The sequence below is a fragment of the Lathyrus oleraceus genome, chromosome 7 (assembly GCF_024323335.1).
Source record: "Lathyrus oleraceus cultivar Zhongwan6 chromosome 7, CAAS_Psat_ZW6_1.0, whole genome shotgun sequence".
NCBI classification, from domain to species: domain Eukaryota; kingdom Viridiplantae; phylum Streptophyta; class Magnoliopsida; order Fabales; family Fabaceae; genus Lathyrus; species Lathyrus oleraceus.
Window position 1 is genome coordinate 62,653,057 of NC_066585.1, and position 19,817 is coordinate 62,672,873.

Sequence of the window (19,817 nt, forward strand, 5' to 3'; positions counted from 1 at the left end):
CGTCCGTTGTACTCAACGGGATCCATTAGGTTAGTTGCGCGCGTTAGTGTTAGTTGGAAATGTTAGGCTTCTCAAGTTATTAGGTGGGAAAGAAAGAACAGAAGAGAGAAGAGTGTTTTTATATTTTTAAACGAAGGGGACTAAACCTAAGTTTTTTATTAATGAGTCTGAAAAGATTTACAAATCTTACTCCTACGTATCCCTGGGTGCAATAGAGAACTCAAGGCTTACGTAGTTCTGGGTAGAAAAATGTTTGTTTGTTGGTCGATTTTAGCGAAAGCTACTTTGTTTCAATCTACGAAAACATTGTTGGACTACCCAAAACAAGTGGAGAAAGGGATGTTTGCATAACAGTCAAAGGGATTTACAACTCAACATTCACGGGCAATGTCTCAAGATTGCTCACACGTTCAAGTGGACGAAACATTGCTTTGCATTGTCTTGAAACAAAATACCTTTCGTTTGAGAAAGGGTTTAAGGGTCAATTGCACGACGGCGAGAAAAGGTTTGATTGGTTTGAATGTGTTTTGAGTAATGGCGAGAACTTGGATGGACGAGATATCCATCTTGAATCCTAGTCTCAGGAGTGCGCGCTATCCACCACGTTCCATTTCATATTATTTGTAAAAAATGTTTAATAAGAATTAAGTGTTTTTGAATTTAATTGAGAAAGGGTTTGAAGAAAATGCTTTGACAATTTTGAATGATGGCGAGAACTAAAATAGGCGAGGCATCCACCTCGAATCTTAATCTCATGAGTGCATGGTATCCACCATGTTCCATTTCCACCTTTATTGAAAAAGTGTTAAATAGGAATTAAGTATTTTGAGTTTTATTATGAAAATGGCTTGACGTTGGATCAAGCGTTTGGTGGATGATTGAGAAAGATTTGAATGAAGTGGTTTGAATGAAATGGAACGAAAGGAAGAAATGGATTGATTTTGCTTATTGACAAAATACTCGACGTTGGATCGAGTTTTTATTTTTTTGATAATTTTGAAAAGAAGTTGATTTTATTCTTGTGTCAGTAACTAGCTAAACAATCAAGCAAATAAAGAAATAAAATAGTAAAATTATTACACATCATGGAATTGGGGGTACATTCGTCGCATGGGGATTCAAAAATAATGAAATAAATAAATCGGGTCAAATCAACAAACAAACAATGCATGCGTGTAGGTGCGACATAGACATTGGCTCCAAAGTCAGGAAGGTTTCCTTCAGAATCCGAAAGTGTGAGTCCAACTTTAATGAGTTTAAGATCATCAACATTGGCTTTCAAGTAATTGTAGTGATCAGAGGGTAGAAGATGACGATAGTCAATTTTTGGGAATGAATTACGCCGGGAAATTCTGTATCCATTGAAATGATTACATGATGTTCATAGATAGTTTGAAGGATGAGATTAAATTCATACTCTAAATTGTATGCCCAAACTTCACGGATAATGACTTCCTTCAACATGCTCATGTTGAGTTTCTTGAAGAATTGATTTTGAAGTTGAATTGAAACAAAGAATGAGAGAGAACACTCTGCAAATACTAGGATTGTGTGTGATGTTGTGTTATGACAAGAGATTTGGTTGTTTTATAACTTTAAAAGTAAATGATAAATAAGGAAGAGATTTAGAAAGTGCAAAGTGCGAAAGTCAAGTTTCAATTTTCAGTGGAAACTTTGACCGCTTCAACTACCATGTCTATCTCAATATAGTTATTAAATTTTCTTTTCAATCAAAAAGTAAATAAATTCTATGAATGGAATATTTAAAATATTGGTATAAATGTATCCAACTAAATCATTTAATCATACTATTTTTATTAGGTTAGTTTTTAATAATTATATATTTTGTAGGATTTGATTGAATATTTTAATAAACATTTTAAAATTATAGATCAATAAAATTAACATTGTTTATGTTTATTTAATTGTGTAAAATAATGACAATTAGTATGAGATAAATTTTTTTTTAAAATAAAATCCTTATATATAGAAAGAAAAATATGCACACAAAAATTAGGAGACTAAATTAATACCCATTTAAAAAGGCAAACAATTTTTTTTTTCAATTTCAATGGAAACTTTGATGGCTTCAGTTATCTCCTACCAAATATATCTCATATTTATGAACTGAATAAAGTTATTAAATTTTCTTTTTAATCAAAAAGTAAACAAATTCTATGAATGGAATACTTAAAATATTTCTATAAATGCATTCAACTAAATTATTTAATGATACTATTTTTATTAGATTAGTTACAATTTTTTTAATAAATATCTATTTCGTAGGGAAAAAATTGATGTGAATCTTTTACAAATTTACATAGGAAAAAGAATATTTTCTATATATTGAAAAAAATAAACAATTTTACTCAAAAAGTTATTTATTAAAAATATTATCACTTTAAGTTTTTCAAGTAACTTTTGTTTTGTGTTATTTTATTGTAACTTTAATTGTGAATCTCTCGTTTGTATTCTTCCATTTATACAATTGGTATCTCTCTTAAATTGTCACTAATAATAATTCATTTGTACTATTCGTTATTATAATAAGAATATATTAATAGTTTAATTAATATAAACCAATAAAATTAATATTATTTATATTTATTTAATTGTGCAAAATAATGACAATTAATATGAAATAAAAAAGTTTTTTAAAACTAAGGTCCGTATATATAGAAAGAAGAATATAATCAATATCCATTTAAAAGAAGGCGAATTTAAAAAGACAAACAAAAATTATTTTTATTACAAATTTACTTATTTACTTTTAATAGCTCATGAGATAAGAAAATATAATATTTATAATAGCTCATATGTAAGCATTTCAATGCTTTTTTAACTGCCATGACTTGAAATATCAAGATGGATTCAACTTTAATCCAAAGCTTTGTCCAACCTTTCTTTCTAGCAATATGAATTGCTCTGATTATTGGAATAAAGAATGGAAGAATTCTGAGGAAAATATTTAGAGAATGCGAAGACAAAGTCTTCACTGTTTTCTTAGAATATCCAACTAGTACCGGAGCTAGAAGAGTCATGAGTGCAAGCTCCATCACAGTTTTATAAGCCAATCAATAGTTGGAGGTTGCCAAAATGCCTTCTTGATCAAATGTGGTCGTGGAGGATGGAGATTGACATCGAAGGTTTTAAGAAGATTCAAGTCATGCATTGTTGTCGGTGAATAATTATTTTATGTTAAGATTACTTGAGCTTTAAGATTAGAATTGATGAATGAAGAAGAGAGACCATGTGATTCTATCTATCCATGATCCTAGCATTTCCAGTGTTGTTTAAAATATCTATTTCGTAGGATTTGATTGGATATTTTTATAAATATTTCATATGTGGATCTTTTACAAATTTACTTAGAAAAAACACTTCCTATCTATTTAAAAAGTTGACAAGTTTACTCTAAATGATATTTATTAAAAATATTATCACTTTTAATTGTTATTGTTTTTATGTTGTTATTCTTTCGATTGTATTCTTTAATTAATATAATTTGTTTCTCTCTTAAATTATGATTACAATAATTCATTTTATACTATTTATTATAATAAAAATATGAAGGAATCTTTAAAATATTCGTATAAATGCATCCAACTAAATTATTTAAGGAAACTATTTTTATTAGGTTAGTTTAAAAAATATTTTAATAAACATTTATTTGGTCGGATTTGATTTTTTAACAAATGATGTGAATCTTTTACAAATTTACTTAGGAAAAAAATACTTTCTATTTGTTTAATTTTTTTTACAAGTTTACTCAAAATGAATTTCTTAAAAACATTATTACTTTTAATTTTTATTATAACTTTTTTTTGGGTGTTATTTTATAATAACTTTAATTTTCATTCTTTCGTTTGTACTCTTCCATTAATAAATTTTGCTTAAGTTGTCACAACAATAATTCATTTGTACTATTTAAATAAGAATATATTAATAGTTTAATTAATATAAATCAATAAAATTAACATTGTTTGTGTTTATTTAATTGTGCAAACTAATGACAATTAGTATGAGATAAAAAAGTTTTTTTTAGATAAGGTCCGAATATATAGAAAGAAGAATATAGACACAAAAATTGGGAAGCTAAATTAATACCCATTCAAAAGGAGGTGAATTTAAAAAGGCAAACAATTTTATTTTTTTTTACAAATTTACTTATTTATTTTTATCTCTAAATGGATGAATAAAAAAAGTTAGAGAATTAAATGTGAGATCTATATTAGAACAAAATATGCAGAATTATTTCTCCTATAAATGTGATATAAGAAAATATAATATTTGTAGTAGCTCCTATGTAAGCATTTCAGTGCTTTCTTAATGGCCAAGACACCACAATTAGTTTTGAGATGACTTGAAATATCAAGGTGGATTCAATTTTAATCCAAAGTTTTGTCCAACATTTCTTTCTAGCAATATCAATTCTCTAATTGCTGTAATAAATTTAACATGAATGGAAGAATTCCAAGCAAAGTGTTTAGAGAATGCGAAGATGAAGTCTCCATTGTTGTCTTAGAATATCCCACTACAAGTAGATCTAGAAGAGTCACGAGTGCAAGCTCGATCACAATTGCATTTAAGTCAATCAATAGTTGGAGGTTGCCAAAAGACCTCCTTGATCAAATGTGAATGAGGAGGATTGATGTTGACATTGAAGGCTTTAAGAAGATTGAAGTCATGCATCCAAACGGTTATGGTCGGTGAATAATTATTTTATGTTAAGATTGCTTGATCCTTAAGATTAGAGATTTGTGTATGAATAAGAGAGACCATGTGCTTGCATTTATCAATGATCATAACATTTCAAATGTTATTTATAAGGAAGATTATTGTTTCCTTAAATACCAAGGAATTTTGTGGTGATCTTTCCTTGAATGCATAATCTCCATATATCATCGAAAGTGTTTGATATGGTATTTATGTTGATGGTTTTGTAGAGCAAATGCCATAGCCTTCTAGAAAAGTTGCATTCAAAGAAGAGATATCATGTGTTTTCTCCATTACACTTACAGAGGTTTCATATGGAGGTCATCGATCAACCTATAACCATGACCATATCATCAATAGGAATTTTGTTCAACAATAAATTTCAAACTAACATAGAGTTGGAAGGAGGAATTCCATGCTTCAAATGATTTTTGCATAAGAAAACATAACAAATTGAAACGATTTGAAAATGAAGACTTTTTTTGAGACTAAGTATACTTGATGAAGAAGTATGCATTATCATTTTATCATTTTCTTGTTCATCAATCAATTATGTATAAGCACCCTGCTTATGAGGAAAGGAAATATGTGTGTCCAAGTTTCAGGAAAAACCCATTGGTCATTTTGAATTAAGTCGGAAACTTGAGTTTATGTTGATGACTTGAGAGATATGAAATTCGCTGCTAGTTTCCATAATAAGTGGTTGATCACACCAAACATCATTCCAAAAATTAATGGACTTATCTTTACCAAAAAACAAAGAAGAGGGGATCTTGAACAAGTTGAACTTAATTTTTATGTCCTAGACAATAAAGGCGACCCAGAACTCTTCAATGTTCATCATGTCCTAACCTAACTTTAAATTAGAAACTTCATCAAGAGATATTACAAATCTCAGGCCAAACCTTCCATGAGATTGAGGTTTTCAAACTTTTTTCTAAGGTACAGTAACTATTTATTTTCTTAATATCACCACTCCATGTAAAGTTCATATTAGCTTTTTTATGGATTTGAACAGTGAGACATGTCGAGGATAAATAGTAACTTAATAAGTAATAATTTCTTGAATGATAAATTTCACTAACACGAGTCTGTCTGCCATGGAGAGAAGGTAACATTTTCAAGCAAACAATTTGGTAATGATTTATTCAACTAAAAATTGTAGGTAATAGGATATTATGTGCCTTTGTAGATTACCACTCCCAATTAATTCAACGAAAAAGATCTTTTACAAAAGCATGTTACTCTATGATGTTGTCTAATCTTATATTAGACATTGAAGTTGAATATATGGTTGATTTAGTTTTACTAAAAATCTGTCTTGAGGCTTGAGAGTAGTTATTGAACAATTTGGTATTCTATCTTATACTTCAAAAGTTAAAAGTTAATAAAATGAACTAATTTGAGTAGAAGTAAATTTAAGGGACTAAAAAGTCGGAAGTAAATTTAAGAATTTAAAAAATTGTGTTTATTAAATAAGGAATAAAGTATAACTATAAACTATGTTAAAATATTAAATATTTAATTAAACATACATATTAATGGTATTAATTCAAAAAAAAGTGTGCAAAAGTTAAAAAAATATAGGAAAAAATGTATTCTAGTTTCGTGGGACCTAAGTACTGATCATGTCATATGTATTTGTGCCTGACATGACATATGTTCAAAAGTGAAGTCTTTAGCATAAACGTTTTCATTGCATAAATTGATAGGGTGAAATGGAAGAGACTATTGCATCACAACAATATATTATGTGAAGACTTGGTTAAAAAGTAATTCCCATCCATTCTCGCTGTTGAGCAAACCTCCCTGAAGGTGAGAGGATTTCCAATTCCCTTCTCTACACAATTCGTCAATTTTTATATAGGCTTTGTATGTAAGTTTGAGGGAAAGAAAGAGAAGAGATTTGATAAAAAGAAAAATATCGAGTGCAAACAATAGAAGAATTTGTGTGGGGAATTTTGTTATAGATCTATCTTTATTCAAAAAACAAAATCCTCTCTGATTTTGGGAATTAAAACATTGTATTGGAAAATTTTGAAAGATTTAGATAAATTATTTAAATATAATTTATGTTTTTATAATATTCCAAAAAAAAAAGGATTAATAATAAACATTCTTTTTATCATTCTATACCAATTTTTTAATGTTAAATTTTTCTATATATTATATAAAAAAAATATTTTTTGAAAACTCTCTAATCCCTTCCCTCTATTCATTTTTGAAGGAACCCGGTAGATATTAGATAAAATATGGAATGATTTGGGCTTTCAAAGAGGAGGGTTCTCAATCAATATGCAAAGGTGTGGTATCATACGCTTGACACATCTATCCGATAAATAATTCACAATGAAAACAATAAGTATCAATCCTTTAGTGCAACCTCAAAGAAAGACAGAAAAAATAAATATTAAGGGTCTGTTTGAAATGCATCTTAAAAACTCTTTTTTAGTTTTTAAAAATTTAAAATTTAAAAACTTGTTTGAATATAATATTTTGCAAAAGTGTTTTCAAAAGCTCTTTTCTATTTTTCAGTTTTTAAAAGCAAAAAAGTGAAACAGTTTAATTGTGTTTTGCTTCTTACTTTTTAGTTTTTAGTATTATAAAATTTGAAGAAAAAACATAAAAATTTATAATTTTCATTAATAGCATTAATGTAGTTTTAATAATTTTTATATTTTAAAAATAAAATAGAAAAACGTATTTGAAAGACTATGTTATTTCTTTTATTTATGCTCTGTTTATTTATTTTACTTTTTTTTTTGTGTTTCTTAATTATTTTCACTATATAATTTTTTTCTTCTATTAAACGTGGAATCCTATTTTTTACTTGTTTTTTTCTTATTATTATTACAAACAAGTGTTATGTGATTTGTAAAATTAAAAATTGATTTGATCCAATTATTTGTATTCGACTAAATATCAATTAATTTTCTTAAGTTTGTAATATTTTATACAATAAAATAGATTTTAAAAGTAAATGACAAAATATGCATTTTTATTCTCTTCTTAAAATACTATTAAAAGATTCGATTATCAAACAAGTTTTTTGATTTTCATATTTTTAAAACAGTTTTTAAAAATTAGTTTATCAAACAAATTTTTTGTTAATTTTCTTCTTAAAAATAGTTTTTTAAAATAGATTTGAAAAACAAATTTTAAGAACTAAAATTGAAAAGTGTTTCAAACAGGCCCTAAGTATTCCCTTTATTCTCTTTTATAACTTTTATTATTTGTTTATGCTCAAATACTTTGGTTAAAATAACAACTTCAATCCACATATTTCTCAAGTCTCTTCTAATGCTACCACTACAAAAAAAATAGTAAATTGTTTACTTAGGTCGGTTAAAATAACCGACGTAATTTACTGAAAATTAAGTAACATTACATAATTTAAATTATGGCGGTTTCAAACCCCACATTCTTCTTAAACTAGTCAAATTTACAATGACCTTAACCTTTTCCTTTCCCTATTCTTTCTTTCTTATCATTGTACCAATTTTTTTTCTAATTTTATTAACTTATTTAATTTTTTTATTATAATAATAATAATAAAATAGTCTATTTTATTAATATTAAAAATATAAAGTAAAAATTAAATCATTTATAAATATCTTAATAAGATATTAGTTATTAAATCTTTAATTATTTAATTATAATCTACAAATATTATTCAAAATTTATTTTAAAAAATTTAAAATTGATTTCAATTAATTCAATTGTTTCACCTATGATCGAAGCCTCGATCTTATGTTCAAAATCATAAGACCCCAACACTAGTGTGCTACATGACATTTGATATAAATTTCTTTCAAAGCATAATGTATACACTTATTTCTTATTTTTAAAAAATAATAAATTATTGTTTCATTTCTTATATAATTAATATTTTCTACAGTAACAACAACGTACTAAAATGATTTGGATTGTCCAGTTTTAATTTAAAGATCAAAGGTCTTTTAAACTAAGAACATACTTTTTATTATAAACCATCTGATCAAAAATTAACTATTGACATCAAAAACTATATGTAATTGAGTCCATTTGTTACAGTAGCCAACTCTAATCCCATTTGCACTTCTATGTCTCTATCTTGTAACCCTATCACATTTGAACGAAATTTAATCAGTTGAACCCCTATGCAGTCTTAGAAATATCTCAAACCACCGTCGCTGTGAGCATCCCTGTCTTTTCGTCTGCGATCCTCATCCTCTCAGGCGTACTCTAATTTTCATTGTTGTTTTAATTTCCCCTCTTTTCTATTTCCCCACAACTCTAGTCCTCCTCATCGATCTCTGAAGAACCGCTCTCTCGAATCTATGAGGTTCCTCTCAATTTTTCTCGTTCATATTAGATTTATGCCGCATCTTTCACTAATCTAGAATATTAGTTTGATTTTTTCCATATTTGGTATTCTCAATCTTTGATATTTTTCTAGGTTTTGTCTTTGCATCATCCTTAGTTTGCTATAATCATGTAATTCTGAATTCATATTACCATGTTAAATTTATTTTTTAATTGATATTACCTAGGGCAGGTCCTAACTTTTTAGAGGCACGAAGAAAATAATAAAAATGGATCCCGAATATAAAATATAATTTTTTAAAAAGAGAATGTCTTGTATTCTTCAAATAAAAAGACACACACTCCTATATGAAATCTTTGTATTCATCGACATCAACATTAGATATAACTACTTGGTACTCTAACCTAAATACTGCGAAAGTCTTTTCACATGTCTAAATAAATAGTATAAACAATATTAGAATGAATCTTGATATAATTAATCATAAGTTAAAATTACCAAATTAAGATTATAAGCTAGCTATGGTAGAAGTCTTAGACAAAAAAATCTTGCAATGACCACACCTAAATATAATAATGAATTTCTTAAGAAAATAAGATTCATAAACACTAAAAATAAAAAAAGATCACCAAATCATAAAATTACAGAAGATCATGTTAATCTATACATACCATGCGGCATAATGTCGTACCTCGGGAAAATGAGAGACACGACCTAGCGAAATGCAATCGCACGCTCACAATGATGGACTGAACAGAGTCGCCACCGAACTTTATTTATTCCTAAAAAGAAAAGGGGAAATATTGATAAAAACCAAGAAAGAACAACAATGATGTTGGTCGTCGCAACCAAATCAGGGTTCGGGAGTCGATTACGCAAGGGGAAGGTATTAACACCCCTCACGTCCGTTGTACTCAACGGGAACCATTAGGTCAGTTGTGCGCGTTAGTGTTAGTTTGAAATGTTAGGCTTTAAGTTATTAGGTGGGAAAGAAAGAAAGGATGAAAGGAGAATATTTTTGGATTTTTGACGAAGGACTAAACCTAAGTTTTTTATTAATGGGCCTGACAAGATTTACAAATCCTGCTCCTACGTATCTCAACCGAGAAATCAAGGCTTACGTAGTTTTGGGTAGAAAATGTTTGTTTGTTGGTCGATTTTAGCGAAAGCTACTTTGTGTCAAATCGACAAAAACATTGTTGGACTACCTAAAACAGGTGGAGAAACATTGCCTTGCGTTGTTTTGAAGCAAAGTATCTTTCGTTTGAGAAAAGGTTTAAGAGTCAATCGCACGGCGGCGAGAAAAAGAAATTGATTGGTTTGATGTGTTTTGAGTAATGGTGAGAACTTGTATGAGCGAGATATCCATCTCGAATCCTAGTCTCAGGAGTGCGTGGTATCCACCACGTTCCATTTTCATCTTATTTGCAAAAGTGTTAAATAAGGATTAAGTGTTTTTGAGGTTTGATTGAGAAAGGGTTTGAAGAAAACTGCATTGACAATTTTAAATGATGGCGAGGGATAAGATAGACAAGGCATCCACCTCGAATCTTAATCTCAGGAGTGCGTGGTATCCACCATGTTCCATTTCCATCTTATTGAAAAAGTGTTTAAATAAGAATTAAGTATTTTTGAGTTTTATTATGAAAACGGATTGATGCTGGATCAAGCATTGATGGACGATTGAGAAAGATTTGAATGAGTGTTTGAGAGAAACATAATAGATAAAATTGGATGATGGCGAGAGCTAAGATAGGCGAGACGTCCACCTCGAATCTTAATCTCAGGAGTGCACGACATCCACCATGTTCCACTTCCATCTTTATTGAAAAGGGTCTTAACTATGAATAAGTTTTTTGAGTTTTATTGTGAAAATGGGGTTTGACGTTGGATCAAGCATTTGATGAAGGTTTGAAAAAAATCGGAATAGAATGGGAGGAAGAAATGGATTGATTTGTTTTATTGAGAAAATACTCGACGTTGGATCGAGTCATTATTTTTTATCTTTTGGAAATGGTTGATTTTATTCTTGTGTTAGTAGCTAACTAAACAGTCAAGCAATAAAGAAATAAAACAGTAAAATTATTACATGCTAGGGGAGTGGGGGTACATTTTATCGAATGGGGATTCAAAGTAATGAAATAATTAAATTGAGCCCAAACAACAAATAATGCAATGTATGAGTGTAAGTGCAAGGAACTGTCTCATTGTAAGAAGGCCCAAGAGTAAGTCATGTGAAGAAAAATAAATGACACAACAAGTTATATTTACAAAACACTCAAAAATTAAACTGAAAGATGATCGCGACTTTATGAGTCGATTGGGGTATTAACTGCAAGTGCACAGTCTAATCGCGTAGTTTTAAAAGATATCGATCCCACAGGGACTTATGAATTGATATACCGTTTTTCTAAGGTTACTTCGTAAAGCTAAGGCGGATGATGTTTTGATGATTGGGGGGGGGGGGGGAAGTAAAACTAAAATAAGATCTAGATTAAGTGTCAGATAACGCGGATATCGGTATGTAGTTCGTCGTAATTAGGGAATCAAATCTTCGTTGGTTTCTTGGTTTTAAAATAAGTCTTTTCAGTAGACACCATTGATTAAAAGTCTTTTTCTCAAACTCTCGCTCTGTTGAATAAAACTATGACTTTAAATTAACGTACGCTCTCACTATTTAGTTAAGTCTAAAATCACTTTTTGAAAACAATAGAATCTTTAGAAACTCTTTTTAAGAAAATACTAACCATTTAAACGCCCTCGTCTCAAACTCTCGCTCTGTTGACTTAGATTATACGATTAAACCTAAATGCTTAACTCTCGTCCTCACATTTAACCTTTAAAAATACTTTTTGAAAATGATTAGAATTTAATTAACCTTAAAAATTGCTCTCGCCCTGATTTAAAGTTAATGTCCAATTTACACTGTCCAGTTAAAAGCTCAAACCGTCGTTCTATTGATTTTAACTTCTTTATGTCTTTTACTCTCGTACAAAAACTTTGGTATTAATTCTGTAAATTGAGGCCATTAAAAAGAGTGACTTTATTTTTAAATAAACTTAAACCAACTTAGTTCTGATTCCTTCATTCCGCTTACTTTACATACCGATATCTAAGTTTATTTAGCCGGACATGGTAAACAAGTCTAAACAATAATTAGGCTTAAATACAGCCATATATAGCATATATAAATTAAAACAATAAAATTAAAGAACCTGTAAAATTAATAGAAATCTTGATTATTCCTAGCTTCGATGCTTTGAACACTCCACCACAAACCGGTTGGGTTTGTTCTTCACAATCTTCGATCAGACAGGAAAATAAAAACGAAGGAATAAAATACTATGACCTAACGTAAGGTTAGATCCAGTAAAAGATACACAATAGTTTCCGGTGTAGAAACTGTTGTGTGAAAAATTAATTGAATGCTTGGAAAGGAAAAGGAAATAAAAAATTGCTAGGAAAGTAGAGTGCTGGAAAATTAAAAAGCAGTAAAAATAATGCACGGTGCCGAAAACTGGAAAATTCTGAGAGAGTTGCAGGGTTCCATCATTGGTCATATTTATACCAATCCATCAAGTGACCGTTTCTTCCAAAGTCCATTCAGTAGGTTTCAACGAGTCTACTGGTCAAGCGAAGAAACAGGATGAACGTGCTTCTGTTACGCGTCAAACCCAAAAATATAGGAATGGGGGTGTGACGCTCGTCACACCACGTGTTACGCTCGTAACACTTAGCAGGGGGACGTGACGCTCGTCACACCTTGTGTGGCGGTCGTCACAGGGTCTCAGCGCTTCTTTGTGGGCTGGGCTCTAGTGAAATGCTTTTCATCCTCTTTTTGCACCCCATTTCTTTCTTTTTCACGTATGCTTCAAATAGTGTTACCTGAAATAAATAGAAGGAAAATACCAAGTAATATCGAATAATATAAAATAAATCGAAAAAATAATAATATAATTTAATTAAATCGAGTCCAAAAGTGTGATATTATTTCATGTTATCAAACTCCCCCATACTTAGACTTTTGCTTGTCCTCAAGCAAGGTACATTATAGAAATCGTTTTAAAATATTAGCTAGATGAAATTTCTAAACACACATCAATTCGCGCTAGGTTGCAAGTAAATCTCATTTAGAAATAACCTGAGCTTCATCTTAACATCAACAACTACCGTTACAACCTCAGATAACCCCACCTTATGCAAACCAGTTTGAGTCACGCTATTATAGCTGTCCTAGTTCCTTTACTCTTATTTCACCCGTTTTCATTCATGCGAAATCACATTAAGCCCTTTATCTTTTCGCGCACATAGTGGAGTAACCGGTTAGTGATTCTGATCCCCTTTTTGCTAGAAGTTCTGGTACATAAGTTGGATAACTTCGTTATTTAGTCCATTGCAGATTGCGGGGGATCGGACCGTAGTCTGCCCTACCAAGTTCAGCACCAGAAACCGCTGAACCAACTCACAATGGACCGTTCATACAATCTTTTTGTAGGGTCCGCAACCTTTGGATTAAATGATTGGGTAAGGATCACCTAACTTTATTTAGTGCATTTCCTGTGTGGCGTAACACTTAGCAGGGGGACGTGACGCTCGTCACACCTTGTGTGGCGGTCGTCACAGGGTCTCAGCGCTTCTTTGTGGGCTGGGCTCTAGTGAAATGCTTTTCATCCTCTTTTTGCACCCCATTTCTTTCTTTTTCATGTATGCTTCAAATAGTGTTACCTGAAATAAATAGAAGGAAAATACCAAGTAATATCGAATAATATAAAATAAATCGAAACAAATAATAATATAATTTAATTAAATCGAGTCCAAAAGTGTGATATTATTTCATGTTATCAAAAGACACAACATCGGGACGTGCACGGATAAAAATCGGGATGCGAGGATGCGAATCAAAGTCACATAACGCAATGACGTGCAAGGCAGATGGAAATTGAGAAGCAAACAAGAAATCTAGATAATGTTCTCAAAGCCGGTTTTCACATATTGACAATAATTGTAATGTCATATGTGATTAGTCAAAATGCAGCGAAATACTATCGATGTATCGATAAAAATAATCATGGATAAACAACATGGGAATTGTTGAATCCATAAATTAAAATCGATGTTTAACAATTAAAATAAATAAAGGGGTAAACATTAGGAATGAATAGGGGATTAAAAAGAAATGTGAAATAGAAATTAAAATGCTTCAAAATCAAATATGGCACACACGGGTATTGAACCCAGGACTAAGAGCTTGCTAAAGCATCCCTTTTGCCAACTCTGCCGGATAGGCATCCTTGTCATATGGTCTCAAACGCCAATATATAACATAAAAAAAAGCACCAAACCTTTTAAATAAAGCACAAAGTTAAAAACAGTAGCAGGTTCTTTTAAACAGATTCATCTTAATGCACACCTGCTACAAGAAACAAATGGATTTAACCTTCTGCAATAAAAAAACGTTCCTTCCATGGACCGTAAACCGTACGTTATCTCTCATGTAATGTAACTATGTCCGAACAATAACAATCAACAAAAAAGTAACCGAAACTTAAACTTCTTTTATTTTCGATATACTTCTTTCCCTATTGCAGAGATCCTTTTTCTTTCCATTTTGAACATCAAAATTTTAACAGCAAGATAACCAAACAAACAGACATGGGCGACGAATATAAAGCTAAACCAAATGGAAACTTCAAGGAAGCTAAAACGGAGAAATGGAAATAGAAACTCGAAAAGGAAGCTAACCAGTTGCGGCGAGATTGACCGATGGATGTAGGTATGGTTTGTCATAACCGGTCTTTGTTCTTCTTGTCCGTTCTTCACCACCAAGAAAAACTAGGGTTTTCTTTTTCCTTGCCGTCGACTTTTTTTCTTGGGTTTTTCGGCTCATGCTCCTTATATATCACTCATCTCCTCTCTGATGTGTCCTTATTCCAGCTTGTGGTCCCTCCTTCAATTCCTCTCCATTTCCAAAAACATTACTGTTGGTAAGAAATAATTTCACCACAGCAACCTCATTTGAATGAAATATGTGCTTTCTCTTTTTTTGGAATTAAACTGATTTTGTGTGGTGTGTTGCAGCAGCTTGACTTCTTCATAGATGGTGGCCTTCTCGAGCCTTACGGTAGCCTTAGAAGCTCCAATACTGTTGGTATGATGTTAAATTAAGTAGCTCTTCCACTTCTTCAGTCCCTGTTTGATGGTCCATCAACAGTCTTGTGGGTGGCGGTGATGGAATGGGAAAGGGTTATGTGACCCTCAACAATGCCAAACTTGTCATAATTTGCTTTTGAAAACTGGGAGAATTGGTCAAAGTTAGCCCTTGCAAATTCTGAAATTTCAGACAATTTATAAGCCTCATAAAATTCTCCAAATACAACATGATAAATCTCTAGAGAATTTGTGACTGAGATTGATGCAAAAGCAACTGACAACAGCGAAATTAGAGCAATAACCTTTGACCTTAAGGAGAACCGTGACTTAGGCAAGCCCTTTGCTTCAACGGTTTTCTCTGGCAACAGAGTCCTTACAGGACTTGGTTTTGAAATTTGATCCTCTTCTTGCTTCACCGTTTCATTTGAAGAAGCATCCTCAGATTCCTTCAGCGATTCTTTAGACTGACTATCCTCGGTAACTTCTGAATCTGAAAAGCTTGCAAACATGATGAATCTGTCTTCTAATTTGTGGTTTTGGTCTGTAATGAAGGAATTGTGGCCTAAGGGAGGGGTAGTTTGTTTTAGGATCATAACGAGCGATTGATGGATCTGCATTCAAAACCTTGCGTTTTGCAGCACGAAACCAAGCATCTGCACACAAGGCATACATATCTGCGCCGGTTGTTGATTGTAATCTTTAGTGTCGGGATTTTGTTATCGTATCCACAGGGATTGTAAGATATCACCGCCGTTCGATGGTTGTATTAATTCTAGCTTTAGGTAACAATAGGGTTTTGGTTGTTGTCACGTTATCTTGCATAAAAATGTAATAAAATGCGGTAAAAGTTATGGTTTGAATATTTGAGAAATATTGCCAAAGTTAGGGTTCAACGATCACTTTACATGTATTTGTTCGGTCAACAATCTTATAAACTCCTTTAGATGATAAATTATTTCACAAAGTCCTCCCAATGTGTTTCTCTCGAACACACATTGTGAGTTTTCCCATTTTGATCCATTGTTTATCTCTAACACAATCTATCAAAATGACAACTTTTTGGTTCAACCTTATGGTGAACAAAATCATTCATTACTATCTCTAGCTAACAAACAAGATTGGATGAAAACCTAGGTTAAGAGTTGGTAAACATCTCTCGATCATAAACCAACACAAAGAGTTTTGAATAAGAACAAAGCTTTCATCATAGATTCACCATTAAAGAGTTTACAAATGAAGATCCTTACATTTACACACAAAGCTAATGATCATCTACATCTAACCTTGACAAATGTAGGACTTAGCTACTCATTTTCATGGTAGCTTGGTCGGCAAGTTTCGGAAGAAGGTTGATCAACATCCAAGTCGAATAATCAAGATTGGATGGGAATCCACCTTCTTTTTGTAAAAGATGGTTAAAAGATGAAGAGAAATGGAATCTAGGTCAAAAAGATCTCTAGAGCAAAAGCTGGAAAATATCTAGAAAAAGTACAAAAGTATGGAAAGATGAAGTATGGCTCTCAAAAGTGGCACTTGCTACTTATAGTGCTGTTTCTGAGCTGTCATGCTCGCTAGGCGAGCAGACTGCTTCGCCTAGCAAGCCCCAAAATAAGGCACCTGAGGCATCTGCGCCCAGAGAAACAGCCTTTCCCAGACTGTCATGTTCGCCTAGCGAACAAAACCTTCGCCTAGCGAAGGACACGCTTCAACCTTCGCTCCAGCGAGGTTGAGAGGTTTTGCTACTGGAATCCTCGCTGGGAACTCGCTAGAGCCTCGCCTAGCGAGTGAGTGCTGGCTGCGCTTTTCACCAAGTCTGGAAGTGTTCGCTACCCACCTCGCTAGCAGCTCGCCTAGCGAGTTTGGTCATGTTTGCCACTGTAAATTACTGGAGCATTTCGCTGCACGCTTGCTGGATGCTCGCCTAGCGAGTGCTTCGCCACAGACCTCGCCTTGCGAGCAAGCTGATGAATGCTTGTTTGATTTGATCCCTTTGCCAAATTTCTTGTGTCTTCACTTTCTATTATTTCATGCCTACTTCCTGCACAATAACACACAAATCAAAGGTACCAAGATCGTTTATCATTGAATTGCATTTCATCTAAAACAAGGGTGGTTTTGAACATTTTAGCAAGGAAATGGAGTGAAAGATACCCATATTTGATAGCTCAAATTAGCACTTTTGGGTATCTAACACCGGTAAAGTTTGGTGGGCATTTTTTTGCGATGGAGTAAAGTGAAACATCTTCATACAATTAGAACTTTCTCGTAAGAGCCTTCAGTACCCGCTCTCTGTAAGATGCATCAGAGTTAACGCCAACATATAGCAATTGATCAAAACGACCAGGGCGAAGAAGTGTTGGGTCTATCAAATATGGTCTATTACTTGCACCTATAATAAATAGATCATGTGTTGAATCACTTAAGCCGTCAATTTCTGCAAGCATCTGTGAAACCACTCTGTCCATAACACCCCCAGAATCACCGGAAGCTCCCCGAGCAGGTGCAAGAGAGTCCAGCTCATCAAAGAAGATGACACATGGACGGGATGATCGGGCCTTCTGAAAAATGTCTCGAACATTCTTCTCAGACTCGCCTATGTACATGTTGATCAATTCAGGACCCTTCACACTAAGAAAGTTTAAGGAACACTCCGTAGCAACAACTTTTGCTAATAATGTTTTGCCAGTTCCAGGGGGCCATACAAAAGAACACCCTACCGCTTGCATAGCCTAGATGCAAATAGATTTGTATGCAAGAGAGGCAACTGAACAGTATCCAGGATTGATTTTTTGACATCTTCAAGCCCACCAACATCGTCCCATTTCACGTTTGGAACCTTTGAGTGCCCAATGCTGACGCATTTCTTTTCTTTGATCGTTCCAAAGCATTCACCAAGTCTTCTTTCCTAGATTTTAGAGCTGAAACTTCTGACTCGTTGTTGTCCTCTGTCACCTTTGAACTAAGAGAACTATCTGCACCTTCGGGTTCAACTTTGTCTACTTCAACATTGCTGCTGGGAAATAAGTTGGCACCAGCATCTGCAATTATAGCACACATGTCCTTGGGCATGAAACAAGATGTCTGTCCAACTATTTATTTTACAAAACCCTCTAAATCAGTATTAGAATGGAGTCCATAAATATTCTCTAGTGAATGCAATAGCATCTCAGCCCTTTGCTCTTCTGTCAAAGGCCTCATTTTCGTTTCATGGCTAAAGTAGCGTCTGATGGTTGAAGGTAGACCCTCTGAACTATCAGCTGCAGCAATCAACAGGACCTGATGCCCACTTGTCTTTTCAACATTCTTCTCCACAAATTCGCCATTTGATTTCATCAGAGAGTTACTATCATCATGTTCACCAACTGACTCGGTGAATTTCCTAATAACGGATGCAACTTCAGATGTATTGCCTCTTTGATCATTTGGTGAAATCTCAGGGGAATGCGAATCTCGAAATGCCTCAAAATGACGAAGAATAAGTATTGTTGGCGAGTATCTTTGAGCAGTCTTGAAAGCTTGAGCTAGAGCAACGGATGCTCTATCGGAGCCCATTAGATCGTGACAGTTATATTCCACCACATGCAGACATTACATATGAGTCATTTTTTGAGGGTGCAATGCACTGGACTTCTTCTTCAAGGTTGACACTGTTAGATGCCCAAAAGTGCTTATTTAAGCTATCATATGTGGGCATCTTTCACTCTTTTGCCTTGCTAAAATTGTCAAAATCACATTTATTTTACATGGAATGCGTTACATTGATAAACAAGCTTGGTACCTTTGATGTGTTTGTTATTGTGCAGGAAAGGCATGAATTAATTGATAATAAAGACACAAGAGAATTGGCAAAGGAACCAAAGCAAAGGAGCATTTCATCTGCCTGCTCGCTAGGCGAGGCTGTGGCGAAGAATGGGTTCGCTAGGCGAGCTCCTGGCGAACAACTCCAGTAAATTAGCAAATTAATTCGCTAGGCGAGCTCATGGCGAAGTCTGCAGCGAATTCATTCTGTTTTGGTGAAAAAGTGCAGCCAGCACTCACTCGCTAGGCGAGGCTCTAGCGAGTCCCCAGCGAGCATTCCAGTAGCAAAACCTCTCAACCTCGCTGGGGGCGAGCTTGAAGCGTTTCCTTCGCTAGGCGAAGGTATGTTCGCTAGGCGAACATGACAGTTTAGCACGCCCTGTTTTCTCTGGGCGCAGGGGCCTTTTTGTGCCCATTTTAGGACCTCGCTAGGCGAGCTATTATGCTCGCCTAGCGAACATGACAGTTCTGCACTTGTCTATAAGTAGCAGGTGCCACTTTTGGGCACCATACCTCATTTTTACCAACTTTTCCATTTTTGTACTTTCTCCTAGATATTTTACAGCATTGCTTTGTGGGAGATTTTATGCCCTAATTTCATTTCTCTTCATCTAGCAACCATCTTCCACAAAAAGAAGGTGGATTCCCATCCAACTTCGATTATTCGACTTGGATGTTGATCAACCCTCTTTCCTTACTTGCCGACCAAGCTACCATGAAAATGAGTAGCTAAGTCTTCCATTTGTCAAGGTTAGATGTAGGTGATTTCCGAGCTTTGTGTGTAAATGTAAGGATCCTCATATGTAAACTCTTTAACGGTAAATATATGATGAAAACTTTGTTTCTA

The 19,817-nt window shown here is 33.1% G+C and overlaps 1 pseudogene; it reads right to left on the reverse strand.

Annotated features, from left to right (window-relative positions):
- Positions 1 to 15,204: 15,204 nt before the first annotated feature.
- On the reverse strand, positions 15,205 to 18,757 carry LOC127102027 (peroxisome biogenesis protein 6-like; annotated as a pseudogene).
- Positions 18,758 to 19,817: the final 1,060 nt, after the last annotated feature.